At 49.9% G+C, this 14,870-nt stretch overlaps 1 protein-coding gene across 2 annotated transcripts in view; it reads right to left on the reverse strand.

The window, feature by feature from the left end:
* Window positions 1-14,870, reverse strand: part of unc-104 (kinesin family member unc-104) — a 107,927-nt gene that overhangs the window by 92,523 nt on the left and 534 nt on the right. Inside the window, exon 1 of one of the 2 annotated variants that reach the window (XM_089574351.1) lies at window positions 14,571-14,730. The exons of the other annotated variant lie outside the window; for it this stretch is intronic. The gene's annotated coding sequence lies outside the window, so the exon portion shown is untranslated. Of the gene's footprint in view, window positions 1-14,570; window positions 14,731-14,870 lie in introns of those variants that run through there. 2 annotated transcript variants of the gene reach the window in all.

The following is a 14,870-nucleotide window of genomic DNA, read 5'->3' on the forward strand; positions in this document are numbered from 1 at the left end:
AAAAATAACAACAGAATGCTTTCGTTACGGAATAAACTGAATAAGCATGATTAATTGGAGGGATATGGGAAAAGCCTTTGTCCTGCAGTGGTAGTAGTTAGGCTGATGATGATGATAATGACAAAAATTGCAGGCCGAGGTGTTCCCTTTGTTTCTTCACTCGATCGTAAATATGCCAATTATTTGTATACAACTGAAGCATATTAAAACTTTCCTCACTTCAACTTTTTTTTTCACAGACGTAAGCAAGTATATATTGATCGCATTTGTAAGCATAACACGCCGTGGTGGCTCAGTGGCTACTGAGCTGGAGGATCCAGGTTCAATCCTGCACTCAGCGACCCCGTTTCGATGGAGGCGAAACGCAAAAATATGCCCGAGTGCTGTGCGACGTCAGCGCACGTTAAAGAACCCAAGGTGGCCTATATTAAACCGGAGCCCTTCTCCACTACGGCGTCCATGTATCGGTTGGTTGGTTTATGGGGTTTAACGTCCCAAAGCGACTAAGGCTATGAGAGACGCCGTAGTGGAGGGCTCCGGAAATTTCGACCACCTGGGGTTCTTTTACGTGCACGGACATTGCACAGTACACGGGCCTCTAGAATTTCCCCTCCAAAGAAATTCAACCGCCGCGGCCGGAATCGAACCCGCGTCTTTCGGGTCAGTAGCCGAGCACCATAACCACTGAGCCACCGCGGCGGCTAAATTATAGTTGTTTCCATGTATCGCTTGTGTCGCTTTTTGTAAGCATCATTATTGGTGCTGGTTCTTAATTTGAGCTTATTAATAGTACTTTAAAAAATTGGAGGCTTATCAAGGTTAAGTCCAGTGGATGCGAAGCATGTCCTTAGCGTTTAGAGGCATCTTGACCGCATACACGCCCGGCGCAAAGACGCTGGCGCGGTTGCGGGCACAGAGACTGACGCGACGGCGGGCGCGCGCCGCCTCATCCCTGGCGTGACGTCACATATCACGTGATGCAGCGATGGTGGCGCCGCCGCCGCGTCGCGCGCGACGGCGCGAACCGAAGCGTGGAGGCCTCCGCCGGGCGACGTCCGACGGCGCGATATGAGGCCCCATCTGCAGCCGGTGTGACGTCATCACGTGACGCCACATCATGTGATCTCACTTCAAGGTCAATGGTGGCCACCGCCGGGAGGCGACCGACGGCGCGATATCAGGCCCCATCTGCAGCCGGTGTGACGTCATCACGTGACGTCATGTCACGTGACCTACTTGAAGGTCATTTGAAGGTCAATGGTGGCCACCGCCGGGCGTCGCGCGAAGGCCCGAAACCTACGTTAATATGCTTCGCATAATAATACGAACTATGGTTCCTTTAATGTTACTCGTGCATTCACTTGTGTTCTCCTTTCTTCTGTGGACCCAGGAAACCCTCAAGGTGTTTCTTGGCAGCTTTCTCGCCCAGAGACGCTCCAACGAGTAGTTAAAATAAAGTACCTGTAGGTGACCTAGGAAGCACACATACGTTATATTGGGCCCTAGAAAGAAAGCACAATAAAGAGAAGAGTTGAAATCTGGGTTAGTTGGTACACACTTAAGAAAAAGCAGCCAAAAAGACGGGGACAAAGGAGAAACGAGGCACACACAACGACTGGACTATCAACTGTGCTTTATTGAAAACTGCTTTATTTATTTGTCCCCGCCTTTTTGGCTGGTTTTTCTTAAACAATAAAGAGTGCCCTGCCCGCACCGCCACTAGCAAGCAGACAACGAAAAAAAAAAAGAAAAAAGAGGCTCAACAAAACCTACTCGATAACGCGGTGCTTGAGACGTCCTGACAAGTAGCTCCTAATGTCGATGACAAGCGAAGGCAATCAGCGTCAGTGGCGGCGGCGATACGGACGATGCTCTGATTCTTTTTGGCATCGCGCCGACTTCTCAGCAAACCGAAACCAAGTTTTCTCCTTTAAGTGGAAAGAGCAATCATTTCCGCCAGAATGTCGCGATTAATGACGTCAGATCCGACCAAGTGGCCCCATTTTGTAAACAACGGCTCGATAAACATTACCTCTGCGTGTCAACGTGCAGCGCACTGACACGCAGAGGTAATTTCGTCCAATTTGAAGAGCCGAATCTCGGCTGTCACGTGAGGTCGGCTCTGGCATGCCCGGAAGGACAGCGTAAAAGAAAAACGGTTTTAAGAGAGCAATTGACCCATCATATATCCTGTTCTCTCTCTCTCTCTTGTCTATCATCTGAAGCGGGTGACTGCCGCATCGAAGAGCGTCGCCATGTTTTCACGCTGTCAGTGGAAGGCGCACAAAGCCCGCTAAGCTAGCCGCAACTTGCGCAATAGCCTTCTGCGCATGCGCACTCTGGATACGCTATTCCGTAAGCCATATCTGTAAGCCATATCTGCAAGCCACATCTAGTAAGCCATATCTACTACAGGCGAGTAAGCAGCTTTGTGAGACCTTCAAGACTGAAGAAAACACTTTTTTTTGAGCAAAAACACTATTGGGCTTACAAGCTGGAAAATGCGGGTGTGTGGTGAAGCCTCTGAAGTTAGTCACGTGATGCGGGAAATGGCGAGAAATAAACGAGACTTTGAATGAGGGTGACCCTCTGCCAACCTGGAGAAAGACATTGCAGCGATTGGGTTTCGAAGCCACAGCGGCGCGAACGGACCAGCTTCGCTGGGCACTGCAAGAGAGCGCTACGCTGTTGCCGCAGTTTTTTTTTTTCTTTATTGCACGGAAGTACACCCAGCCTGGAAGACTTCAAGCCCGACTTAACCAGGTCGCATTACGCAACCATACACAATCACACCAGCATCCAGCTCTCGCTTTGCCTGCACATCGAAATTCCGGGCGACACGCACATGCATCGCGGAAAGGGAGCCGGGCAGGAGGTCGACACTGCGCAGCATATACCCCCCGCACCATAGCACACTACTCTCTGAACAGAGACTTCGATGAACAGAGACTTCGATGAACGTGGTGGTTCTGCTTGGCGATCTGTCATGCGGCTCTTCCAGAGGTTAAACAATCCCATGAGCACTAAGAGATCACACGGAACCTTGGAACCTCCCATTGTAGCAAAAATATTATAGTATAGAGCGTAATCTCAATGTCCTTTTTGACAGTCCGTTCAAAGAATGCCCCCCCCCCCCCCCCCCCCCCCCAAAAAAAAAAAAAACGGCATCACGGCGAAACACAAAGCAATGATCAATAATTTCTGGATGCTGACACGCGCGATAGTTCACAGACCATGGCACAAAATTCCCTTTCTCACGAAGCCATGTTTTGAGAGGCGCAACACACCCTTGCGCTGTGCACTGCACGTCATCTTCAGCAACTTCCCTCTGTGCACAAGTCACGAAAGGAAAGGAAACGCGCTTTCAATCGCGCTTTCAGGTACGTGGTGTTGGTGTCCACCTGCAAAAACCTGCTTTCGCAGAATATTTCGTGGTTAGCAATGCTAAACAGCCACAATTTTTTTCCTCTTATGTACACTTTTTTTCATCTGGGCAGATTCGATGAAAAAGTTCCCTCTCCGCGGGATCCACGTTTGCGCTGAAGTGGGTGTTTACTGAGCCACTTTCTGGCTAAATATTGACTCTATTTCGACGAAGCCTCCCACACAAACACAACGGAGCGAGCCTATAACTTAGTAAGCCGAACAAGTTCCCACCATACCTCCAAGTTCGTCTTGAACGAAGTTTACGCCTTAAACGTGGAGCCACGCTGACTATATAAGCTTTAAGTGCGCACAAGGAAGGTTCGAGGCAGCTATTCGCCCTGTCCATCGCTTCCCTAGTTCATCGGTTACCCTCGCATGAGAGGGTTAAAACAAACACCAGAACCCGAACGGCGCGCGTTGGAGGAGAATGCGAAACTATGTGAGCGTGCGCGCTGTAGGTCCTCGAAGGCTACCTGCTTGACCCGCCACTTTTTTTTTTTTTCATTCAAGAGATGGCGCATTATGGGATAGCATGCACGTCACCGAACGAATAAAGTAAGAGGCTAAGGTTAGGTGAAGACCAGCTGAATTCGCCAAGCTGCTGGACGAGGCCGGGAAACTAAAAATAAAAAAAAGATGGTTTGCTTTATTGGAGCGACTCAGGCTATGAGGGACGCCGTAGTGAAGGGTTCCAGAAATTTCGACCACCTGGGGTTCTTTAACGTGCACTGACATCACACAGTACACGGGCCTCTAGAATTTAAATTGAACAAAAGGGATAAATAAAAGCAAACAAACAAGCGAACGAATAAAAGCAGTAGCAGACCCGACACGAGCGCTGAGGTGCTCATTCCTTCACTTTTGCTCGCCCAATATGCTGCCGCTCAGCGTTTCAAAACTAGCGACTGGGTCTGTATGCTCCCGCTGTTTCGGATCCGCTAACTTCGAACGGTGCAGAGGCGTAGGGACAACGCCAGAGTTTTCGGGGGGGGGGGGGGGGCAATAAAAGCCAGGAACAAAATGAAAAAAAGGTTGAAATTTCAGCCAAAGAACACGTGTGCATATAGAAGGATGATCCTTACCATGGGTGCTAAAAGGGGGGCGAGGGTGTTGAATAGAATTACCGCATAATGCCCTGCGTTGTCGTGCTTTTTTCCGAATCCACTTCCTTTTTTTTTCTTTTTTTTTACGTGTCTTGTAGTCCGCCAAACCATTAGTGAACGCTACAGGTGCGGCTCCAACGACAATGCAGTACAGTGGGTTTTACACATAATGGCCCTAGAACAAAAGAACATTTCAAGGACGCATGTAGACGCTCTATTAGATTACAGCCACACGTGCCAATATTGGGTATCGCAAACCTTCAATACTCCTTTAGGTGTTGTTTGGTTTGGTTTGGTTTGGTTTATGGGGTTTAACGTCCCAAAGCGACTAAGGCTACGAGAGACGCCGCAGTGAAGGGCTCCGGAAATTTCGACCACCTGGGGTTCTTTAACCCGTGTGAATAGGCGGTAAAGATCGTCATGTTCAATGATCGGCTTTCTTCTCCCAGTCGGGACTACAAATCGGCGACGCTGCCTCATCGGCACACAAACAGCGCTGCTATAGGCCAACAGATCCTCAACCGACAAGCGTAAACACGCCCAGAAAATCCGTTTCCAAATCACTACTAAAGCAGCAATAACAAAAGACCCCCTCACTGACTACAGTATACCGATATAGCAGTTCGATCCACGAACGGCCCAGTAATCCCGGCAAAATTCGCGCTCTATTTCCCCCGACTCTCGTGCCAACTTAGACGGCGGCCGCGCTGATACCACGCATATAATCGCCGCTACGTCCGCCGGCGCGCATTCCGCGACGGATAATCCTCCGCGAAATCCGCTTTCCCGGCGGCGGAACAGCCGCGGGACGACGCCACGGATTACGAGGAGGCGCGTCGCTTGTGTGCGTACCACAGACGCGACACACACACGACGACGACGGGTAACCGCGGCGCTGCTTGTTGTCGCGTGTGCCCAAGCTCCAGGCGCGCACGGTAGGCGACAGTCCGCAGACATTATGGATGGAGGAGGATGTATACGTGTGCCTCGAGTAGCCCTTTCTCAACCCCCCCCCCCCTCCTCCTCCTATGAATCCTTGGTTTCTGGCCCACCCCTTACATTTTCCCCGCTTTACTTCCCGCCGGCTGGCACGAACGTTAGTGCGCTATTGTTCGACCCCCGAGTCACGCGCGGGCAATAAATCAGGACGCCATGACGACGACGACGGAACATAGCTGCTAGATACGCGATAGAACGACGCAGCGCGGTCCAGCGCTGCAGCTGGCGAGGAAAGAACGAACACAAAAAAAAGGCAGTCGGTGTAAAGAACGATGCGTGTTCGCGCTCACGCTTCTGTGAAACGCAACTGCTCTTCGTAAATCCGTAGGTTTCTTGTAAGGCGATTCGGCTATACCTTTCCCAGCGCGCCCCGTTTTATGAGCTTCTCCAGTTATACCTAGGCGAAAGGCGTCAAAGTACGCCGTGTTTCAGCAGTGCACAGAAGCTCAGATATTAGGAGAACAGAACCACGCTGCAGCGCAGCGAAGAAGACAAATGACCGTGTGTATAAGCGTCGTGCAACAGCAATAGTAACAAGAGGACGCGCAGCGCGTCAACTGCAGTGTGGGATATATAAGCCAGCTGCGACGTATACGTTTGTGGCGTTCGACACGTTTCGCCACAGGTCGTTTGTCACGGACGTTACACTCCTTCGCGCTGACTGCCCAACAAGAAAACGGCGAGTCCCTGTCACGCTCGGCGACGGTGTTTGGCAACTCGCGTGGCTTTTACAAAACGGCCACGGGGCAACGTACTCGTCAACTTCGCTGGAACCCAAGTGTTTACTGCAACCGCCGAACTGACGAACGACTCGAAAAACGTGCGGCCCGTACAAAACGTTTCAACGTACGACGCGCTACTAAGTTTAAGAACACACGCACATGCCTAAAGATCCGATATCCGCGGCGCTGTGCTACTGGCGCACGTTTAGCTTGCTCCGATGCGCTTCACTGATTTCCTAACCAGAAAATAAATACAGCTAAAATCGTCCTGAACTCAGCGCCATAACGGCAAGGCGATAAAAAAAAAAATCTGTTTAAATTGCATGGATTCATGCCATAGCGGCGCAAAATGAAGAGACGAAAAACGAAGAAACAACACAGGCGGCGCTGACAAACACAAGTTCAGCGCCTGCGTTTGTGCGCGTTCGTTCACTGTGTCTGCTGCCAAGAATGGCCATAAGACATGATCAGCTAGCTAGCCTGCATCACGGTTACCGAACACCGAAAAAATGGAATATTGGTCCCAGCCAAAAGGTCCAACTGAATTCTTCTCCACCTACAAAGGTTTGAGAAAGATTAGCTTTTCTCATAATCCGTTATGACTGCAGTCCCGCAAGCATCAAATGCAGACATTCTCCTCTAAATTCGATGCCTCCAGGACCTCTACAGCAGCACATTGCAGGATTTGCCCACACAGAGCTGCTTAGTTATAACATGGCGGAACATAGACAACACACGGCGCGAAGCGACGTTCACAAGCGCTAAGGTCCCAAAACAGCGTTATCTTCTAACTGTATAGGAGGTTACACAGAACACGCGCGGTCAAAGCGCGCGAGCGAGCAACGTCGTGGTCCGCGCCAATGCTTCCCACCGAACAACGTCTTTTACCTTTCGAAAGTCGACCTCAGGCGCGAACATTCAGTCGTGTCGGGGATGACGGCACTTCGTGCAGGTGACCGACGGGTGACCGCGAGGACCTCCGGGACGAAGTAAAGAATGAAGAAGGATCGACATCTGAGCTAGTTGGTAATGCATCACGAAAAATTCAGCGCACTCACGACGAACAACAAGGTAGACAAGACAACACAGGCGCTTACTCTCAACTGGGCGTTTTTACGAAAACGCAGAATATAAATTTTTTTGGAGGAGAAATTCTAGACACCCGTGTACTGTGCGATGTCAGTGCACGTAAAAGAACCCCAAGTGGTCGAAATTTCCGGAGCCCTCCAGTACGGCGTCTCTCATAGCCTTAGTCGCTTTGGGACGTTTAACCCCATAAACCAAACCAGAATATAAATAGAAAGAAAGACCATGCAGGACCACTCCTGCATGAGCATGAGAGAGAGAAATGGACGGAAAGGCAGGGAGGTTAACCAGGCGATGCCCAGTAGGCTGAGTTGTGTGAATGGAACTTATCGATGCGGTCGTCCTTTGTGGTCTTTTTGGTTACAGTTTTGTCTACGGCCTGGGTGCTCAAGCGTGTGGATCTCAAAATTTTAATGAGAGCTTCGATGGTGTCCCTTTCCGACGAAGGCAGAAGCCAGCATGAGTTTTTATCTCTAGATGCACCTTCTTGATTACCTTCTATGTGCCTGCGTGAATGCTTGTTTTGTTGCTGGTCTTTTTCTTTCTCTCTATATTCTGCGTTTTTGTAATAAACACCCAGCTGCGAGTAAGCGCCTGTGTTGTCTTGTCTACCTTGTCGTGAGTGCGCTAAACGTTTTCGTGAAGATTTTTTTTGCAAACAGCGACGCGGTTCGCGGCCTGGCAGAAAGGTGAACGACGAGGTCAACGTCCTGCTCTTGGGTAAGACTCGCGTGAGCGGTGCGAGGCAAGAGAGAGATAGGAAAAGAAAGAATAAATGTAACGTCGCAAAGCACCATTATCCCTTTTTCACCGAAGGTTTCCCTTTTCCAAAAGAAACCGCCTTAGAGCTTGCCTGAGGACGCCCGCGGTCTAGCGCCCGTCTCTCACCTGGATCCTTTTCTCCCGAAGCAGAATACAAAGGTGGAGGCTCAAAGACGCTGCGCTACAACACTTTGCAGACAGAGAGAAGGAACGACAGGTTAGCCGGGCAGTGACCTGTTGGATACCCTAAAGCCCCTCTATGCGTTTTCCGCCCGCAAGATCAACACCCCAAGTCTAGGGGGCGTTGGCATGATGGGTGCTAAAGAGAGAAGGGAGAGAGACAGAGCTGAGTTGTGAGAATGGAACTTATCGATGCGGTCATCCTTTGTCGTCTTTGTGGTCACAGTTTTGTCTCCGGCCTGTTGTTCAAGCCTGTGGACCTCAAAACTTCAATGAGAGTCTCGATGGTGGCCAGCGCGGTCCAACAATCCTGGCTTTCTTTTGGGAGAACCTAATGCGAACATTGGTGAGAAAACGATGGGAATGAACACATGCAGGGCCGCGAAGAAGTCTGCCTAATTCTTGTACCGTGGTCCCGTATTCTCCCTCTTCACCCGCATGTGGCACGTTAACTTACGCATTCGTTAGCGCTGACGGCGTAATATCGGCCTTCGTCCGAGCTTGTTTGGCGCCGCCACACGTTACCAGCTCGACCAAACCCACACACCTACACGTTCACTCTCGTCTTCCGTGACCGTGCGTCGTCGCGATCGCTCCCGCGTCAAGCACACCAGAGAGGCTGCCAAACCCGAGACTGCTCGTGCAGCTCTGATTTGTTACCACGCTCTTAAAATGGTTAAATTCAACGCACAACGGACGGGCAACAAGAGAGCGAACGCGTTACTGAACTTCAGCTAGAAGTCTATACAACCACCAAAGGACACAAACGTCTTTGCGTAACTGGAACTGCCGCAGAACGCCATTTTTTCTTTATCTTCTGCTGCGAACAGCTAACTGCTTCGTCAGCGCCACATGTGCCCTATTCCGCCCTGCTCATCTTATCGCACAGCGTCACGGCCAAGCACAGTTCCTTTCCTTTCCTTCTCGTTTTCTTTGACTGGCTATAAAAACCAAAGCCATGAAATAAACCTCGTTCTTTTTGCTCCAGCCACCCGTCTCGTTTCGTTCAAGCGGGCTCCGCCGCCGACCCGTTGGCAGGCGTCCGCCAGCCGCCGGCCCGTTGTACCTAACATCTTCCTACCTGTTTGTTCATAATTCTACGGAGTACAGTACTAATAAAGGAGGGTCTTCATTTTCCTGTTTAATAACAACCAGCATTTACAAGAGGACGAGGCATACGAAGTAGCGGGACTCTAGCGTGGCTGTATCTGCATAATGTCTTGCGTTCTCGGTTCCAAATATTTTTTTTTAAATAAAGAGAAACAGAAGAGAGAATAATAGAAGAGTAAAGAGAAGGAGGATAAAGAGTCCACCCGCGCGCTCTGCTAGTTCCATTCAGTCGCCTGCCTAATACCCACCTCCATCTCACTGTCCATCCTCCCCTTAGGAAAGCGAAAAAAAAAATCAAACAAAAAGCTTTTTGCTTTGAGGTCTACACAACGTTGAAACTCTGCGAAGCTCCATTCCAAGCCCACGCATGCAGCACCAGAAAAAAAAAGCCCGCCTGCGCAGCTGCCCACAAGTGGGGGGAAAAAAAAATGAAACAAGAAAATTGAGCCCGAACTTTTCGAAATGAAACACGCATCTCGGGTACCATGGTCGGAAAGTGAGGGTAGGAAAGCCGTCGCATCGTTCAGTCACACGGTCGCCATAAAAAGCTCCTCCTTATCTTAATCCGTCAACTAGGTCAGAGATCTCGCCGTTCGCCCGCATATAACGGCTGCAGATTCAAAGGTTTCCTGCGCAAGTTATTTCTTTGCATTTTTTTCTGGGAAATGGCTTCGGCGTTCACATACGTAAACTCGGATTTGCTAAACAGAACCGGCAGCGCCTGCCGCTGAGGCACTGAACCATCTGTTTCACAGCTGAAAGAACTATACACACATACCACAGCCGTAGCGCCGTGAACGCATACACTCGCGCTCATTATGAACTGAACACACCGGCGGCAGCCATACTGGGGGTTTACATGAGCCCGAGAAAAGTCGGTTGTGTTGCGTTGGGTTTAATGGCACATAAGCTGCTAAGGCTATCATGCGCCAAGCTCAAGGTAAAGGATAATTTTTTTTTCTGCAGATTTTTGCTAACATACGAAAAAACAGTGATCCAGGGGGCCTAAAAAATTAGTTTGTTCTACCTAGTAATGTGAGAGGAAGGAAATTTTAAAAATGGCTACTATAGTAAAAAGCTTTAAAAAGGGCCGGGCAACCTCAGCAGCGGTCCTTAGCTAGGCAAGGATCCCGAGGCTCCCAACCAATCAAATAAAGACCTCAGCACTCTCCTCAAGAATGATAAGATGGCTGAAGTGCATCATACACTAACGCGGAGCAGTGTATCAAAACTTAGTTTATCAAGAACACATGCTTCTTTAAAAAACCTTGGAAGACAAGACGTGCTAACAAGACAAAAGTCGGGTCGAGTAGGCTGCTGTCAGGCTCATGACTCGCAGCCCCTCCGCAAATGACACTTAATCCTCTTCCACGCTTGGGGAAAGCATTTTCGCATTTTCTACGGGGAAGAACAGAAGCGGGTGCCGCTTTTCTAAGCGTGCAGTCGCGCCTCGCAGGGCGCACCGCGAGAGGTGGGGCCATCGCGGTGGCTAAGCGGTTACGACGCTCGGCTGCTGACCCGAAGGACGTGGGTTCGATCCCGGCCGCGGCGGTCGAATTACGATGGAGGAGAAATGCTAGAGGCCCGTGTACTGTTCGATGTCAGTGCACTTTATAAAACCTCAGGTGGTCGGAACTTCCGGAGCCCTCCACTACGGCGTCCCTCACAACCTGAGTCGCTCTGGAACGTTAAACCCCATAAACTAAACTAACAAGCTACAGCACGTTATACGCGTTGCGCATACGAGGTCTGTTAGAAAAGTATCCGACCTTTGGCCGAAGAAAAAAAACTGGCATAACTGGAGCGTTGGAAACCTAATAACCTTCAAAGTAGTCTCCTTGGGGCTCCATATACATCTCCCAGCGGTGCTGCCATTGTTGGAAGTATTCCGAAAAGGCCCTTTTCGGAATGAAATTTAGCTCTGCTGTCGTTGCAGCCATAATGTCCTTTCTTTTCTGAAATCGCGGTCCTTTCAATGGCCTCTTGATTTTAGGAAACAGCCAGAAGTCGTAGGGGGACATATCAGGAGAGTAAGGAGCCTGTTGAACTACAGGAGTCTGGTTTTTCGCCAGAAAAGTCTGAATTAAATGCGAGGAATGTGCAGGAGCAATGCCGCGAGGGATGCGCCAATTTCTTGTTGACCTCAATTCCGGTCTCTTGGGCCGCACAGCACCAACTAGGCGATGGAGGACATCCCTGTAGTACTCTTTAGTCATTCTTTGATCCTGTGGGGTGCGTACTCGTGGTGTGCCACACAGAGGGAGTCAAAAAAGAAGTCAGCATCACTTTGACATTGCTGCGCACTTGGCGGGCCTTCTTTTGTCTCGGTGACGTGGAATGCGCCCTCTGTGACGACTGGGATTTGGTTTCCGGGTCGTACCCCGGAAACCAATCACTAGTGATTACGGCGTCGGTGAAGTCAGGGTAACTGTTTGTGGAATTCAGCATCTCCTGTGAGACTTCAACACGAAGCTGCTTTTTCTCCACCGTCAGCAGCTTCGGCACGAATTTCGCCGCAACTCTCTCCATGGCCAAATCTTCGGTGATAATGGAATGTGCAGAAAAATTGCTGATGTCCACCTCTTCCGCAATTTCTCGGATAGTCACACAATAGTCCCGCATCACCACAGCGTCACTTCGGCAATTACCTGGTAATTTAGGCATGTTGATGGCCGACCGGAGCGTGGCTCTCTCTCCACAGATGTGCGGCCGTCTTTAAACCAGTTGCACCACTGCTTAATCTGTGTGCTGCTCATAGCATCATCACCGAAAGCCGTCTGAACATTTCGAATGGTTTCCACTTGGGTATCGCCAAGTTTCTGGCAAAATTTGAGGTAGTCGCGCTGCTCCTCTCGCTCCGCCATTTTCCTAGCAACAAAAAACCGACGAGAGCACTGCGCACTGCCTCACTCAAACGCTGCTTCCCAGCGACTGACGCTATCGGCAGGCGGGAAAAATTCGTGCATGCGCACGAGGGTTCAAGGTCGGCTGCTGTAAGCGCGCTTGTTTCATATCCATCAGGTGTTCGCAAAAAAAAAAAAATAAAGTCGGATACTTTTCTAACAGACCTCGTATAAATTCGCTCACTTGCGCTGGAGCACGGCACAGGCCGGGTGCCGTTTTTACCGAAAGACTGTTTACCGACACTCGCGCGCATTTTTTTAATCACGCGCGAGCATCGGTAAATATTAAGAGGTAGAACAACTCTTCCATATCGCCCGCGTACCTGATTAGCATTCTATCACAAGTGATGTGTTTGTAAACACGCGGGTGAATGACCGTGTTTAGCCATGAGACTGGAGGCTAACTGCACCATGCAATCGGCGAAATGGCGCTCACGCAACACCACCAGAACAATGATGGCAGCGCCGTTGTTATCAGGCCTTATCAGGCCTTATCAGGCGCGCACGCCTAATCGATAGCGCGGCCGCTTCCAGTGCACCAGTTTCCTTCACTCCGCTCGCTGGAATCAACGTTGAGTCACGGGATAAACAGAAAGCCAGTTACGCTTTTTTTCTGTGTGACGCATAGGTTAAACAAAAACACGTGCAATCACACTTTCGAGGACAGTACCAGAACAGAACGTGAGAAGCGCATTTTCTACTAAAGCACCTGGGTGAGATGCCTCACATTGCTCCCATCGCAGGCACTGATCAAACTGGGCAGAAGTGGAGTTCAAAGGAGTTTTGTGGCCACGCCGCACACTTGGCGCTGTGCTGATATTAAGTGTCAAAGTTTGTGGAACTACGGTTTGGTTTACACGGCTGGTTATTATAATGGAGGCGTACCTCCGAGATGCGCCAATTTCACACAACTTGGGGTGTCATCGAAGCCGGTTAAAACGGTTCAAACCGGCTAGTCCGCGGATTAAATCCACCTTCTATCGTGGGGCGTTTCAATCCACGCCACAATCCCACTTTTTTTCGAAAATGACCAGCAAATGAAAAAGAAAGTTCATCGTCAAAGTGTTATATACGGAAGCCACTGTAGAATATAATAAATAAATTGAAGTTACAGTTGCGTGCAGACAACCCCTACATTATACAGGGGAAGAAATGCCGCAGAAGCAGCCTGAAAAAGCACACAGACTGCCATGAAACAAAGCCATGGCTTGGTCCATTTCAGGAGCTGACTTAGAGGGGAGGGGGGGGAGAACAGGACCCCTCGCCCTCTTTTTAAGCAGTGACCAATAAATCTGCCCATCGTCCATTTAGAGCGATTACAAAGGCAACACTCAAACCGCCGGAGACAACGAAACAACCGGAAGTCGGGAAACACCACCTTGCAAGCAAACAAAAGGAAATAGAAGAATGACCAGGTTCTGCACACCCAGACGTAGTACGCGGAAACGACCCGGAACGAAGCGGCGTCTTCACAATAGTTGCGATGAGAACAGGAAAAGGCAGCAAAAAACAATGCTCGGGCAACGTTATACGGTGTTCGTACGCGCAAGTTTGCGAAATGCGCAACGGCGTAGCGTCTCACTGCACGGCATGCATTGCATCAGGGCTCTCTGGCAGACCGCCAGAAAGGTCTCCCGAATGAGCACCAAGCACAGCTGCAAGCACAGCTGGGAAACAGGGCGCAGCCTACAAGTGGCTTCAGGGAATACGCGACAACTAGTAGTTCACCTCCGGCTCGTCTAAGTGATGGACTAATCAGCATAATTGAATAATTAGGCATTGTAGTGATTAACAACCTTTTCCTACACTGTCATTCAAAAGCACCCGGCGCGCCGAAAGCTCGTGGCATCCGCAGTACGTAATACTGCTAGTAATAAATGGAAGTGTTAAAACGGAAATACATGAAAAAAGCAACCGAAGTAGAGCACAGGCAGGCAGCGACATCACGCACATATATTTGTACCCTTACGCAATCCGCGCGCAAATAATCGTTCCGCTAAGACTGGCTTTCCATCATGAAAGCGGTACTCAGCATAGGTGAGTCACCATGGTAACGTAGACTCACGATGACGAAGGTTTCGATCGAGTTTAGTTGCTAGACAAGCACTGAAATGAACAAGAAAACACCTCGCCATTAGCAACCGCGCCTCATTTAAAGCCGAACATTCTGGTGTGTCGACGGCAAACAGCGTTAACGCTAAGAACACAGAGAGTTTCCACGTCTCGCTGACAGGTGTGTCGCGGCGACGATCAGCTGACGACGAACAGTCCATTCATACCTTTACGCCGCGGCCTCTAGCAGGATGAGAGCCTCAGGCGGATTGGCCACGCTGCTCGATGACTTTACGAAAGTGACTTCGACCACCCACAGTGTGAACACGAAGCCGCGCACATCGCGATCAGTGAAAATGTCACGAAACTTGATTTACACAAGTGTTCTTCACATTGCAAACAACGCCATTTTCTTTTTGCGTGCACAGTGTTGGTGGATGACCAAACCGGTAAACCGCTGCAAGTCAAAAACAGCGCAATACTCGCATGGTGCGGCTTACTTTCGCGAACCAATATCGCATGAGGGG

The sequence above is a fragment of the Amblyomma mixtum genome, chromosome 2, assembly GCF_055824585.1.
Source record: "Amblyomma mixtum isolate Tamu chromosome 2, ASM5582458v1, whole genome shotgun sequence".
NCBI lineage: Eukaryota > Metazoa > Arthropoda > Arachnida > Ixodida > Ixodidae > Amblyomma > Amblyomma mixtum.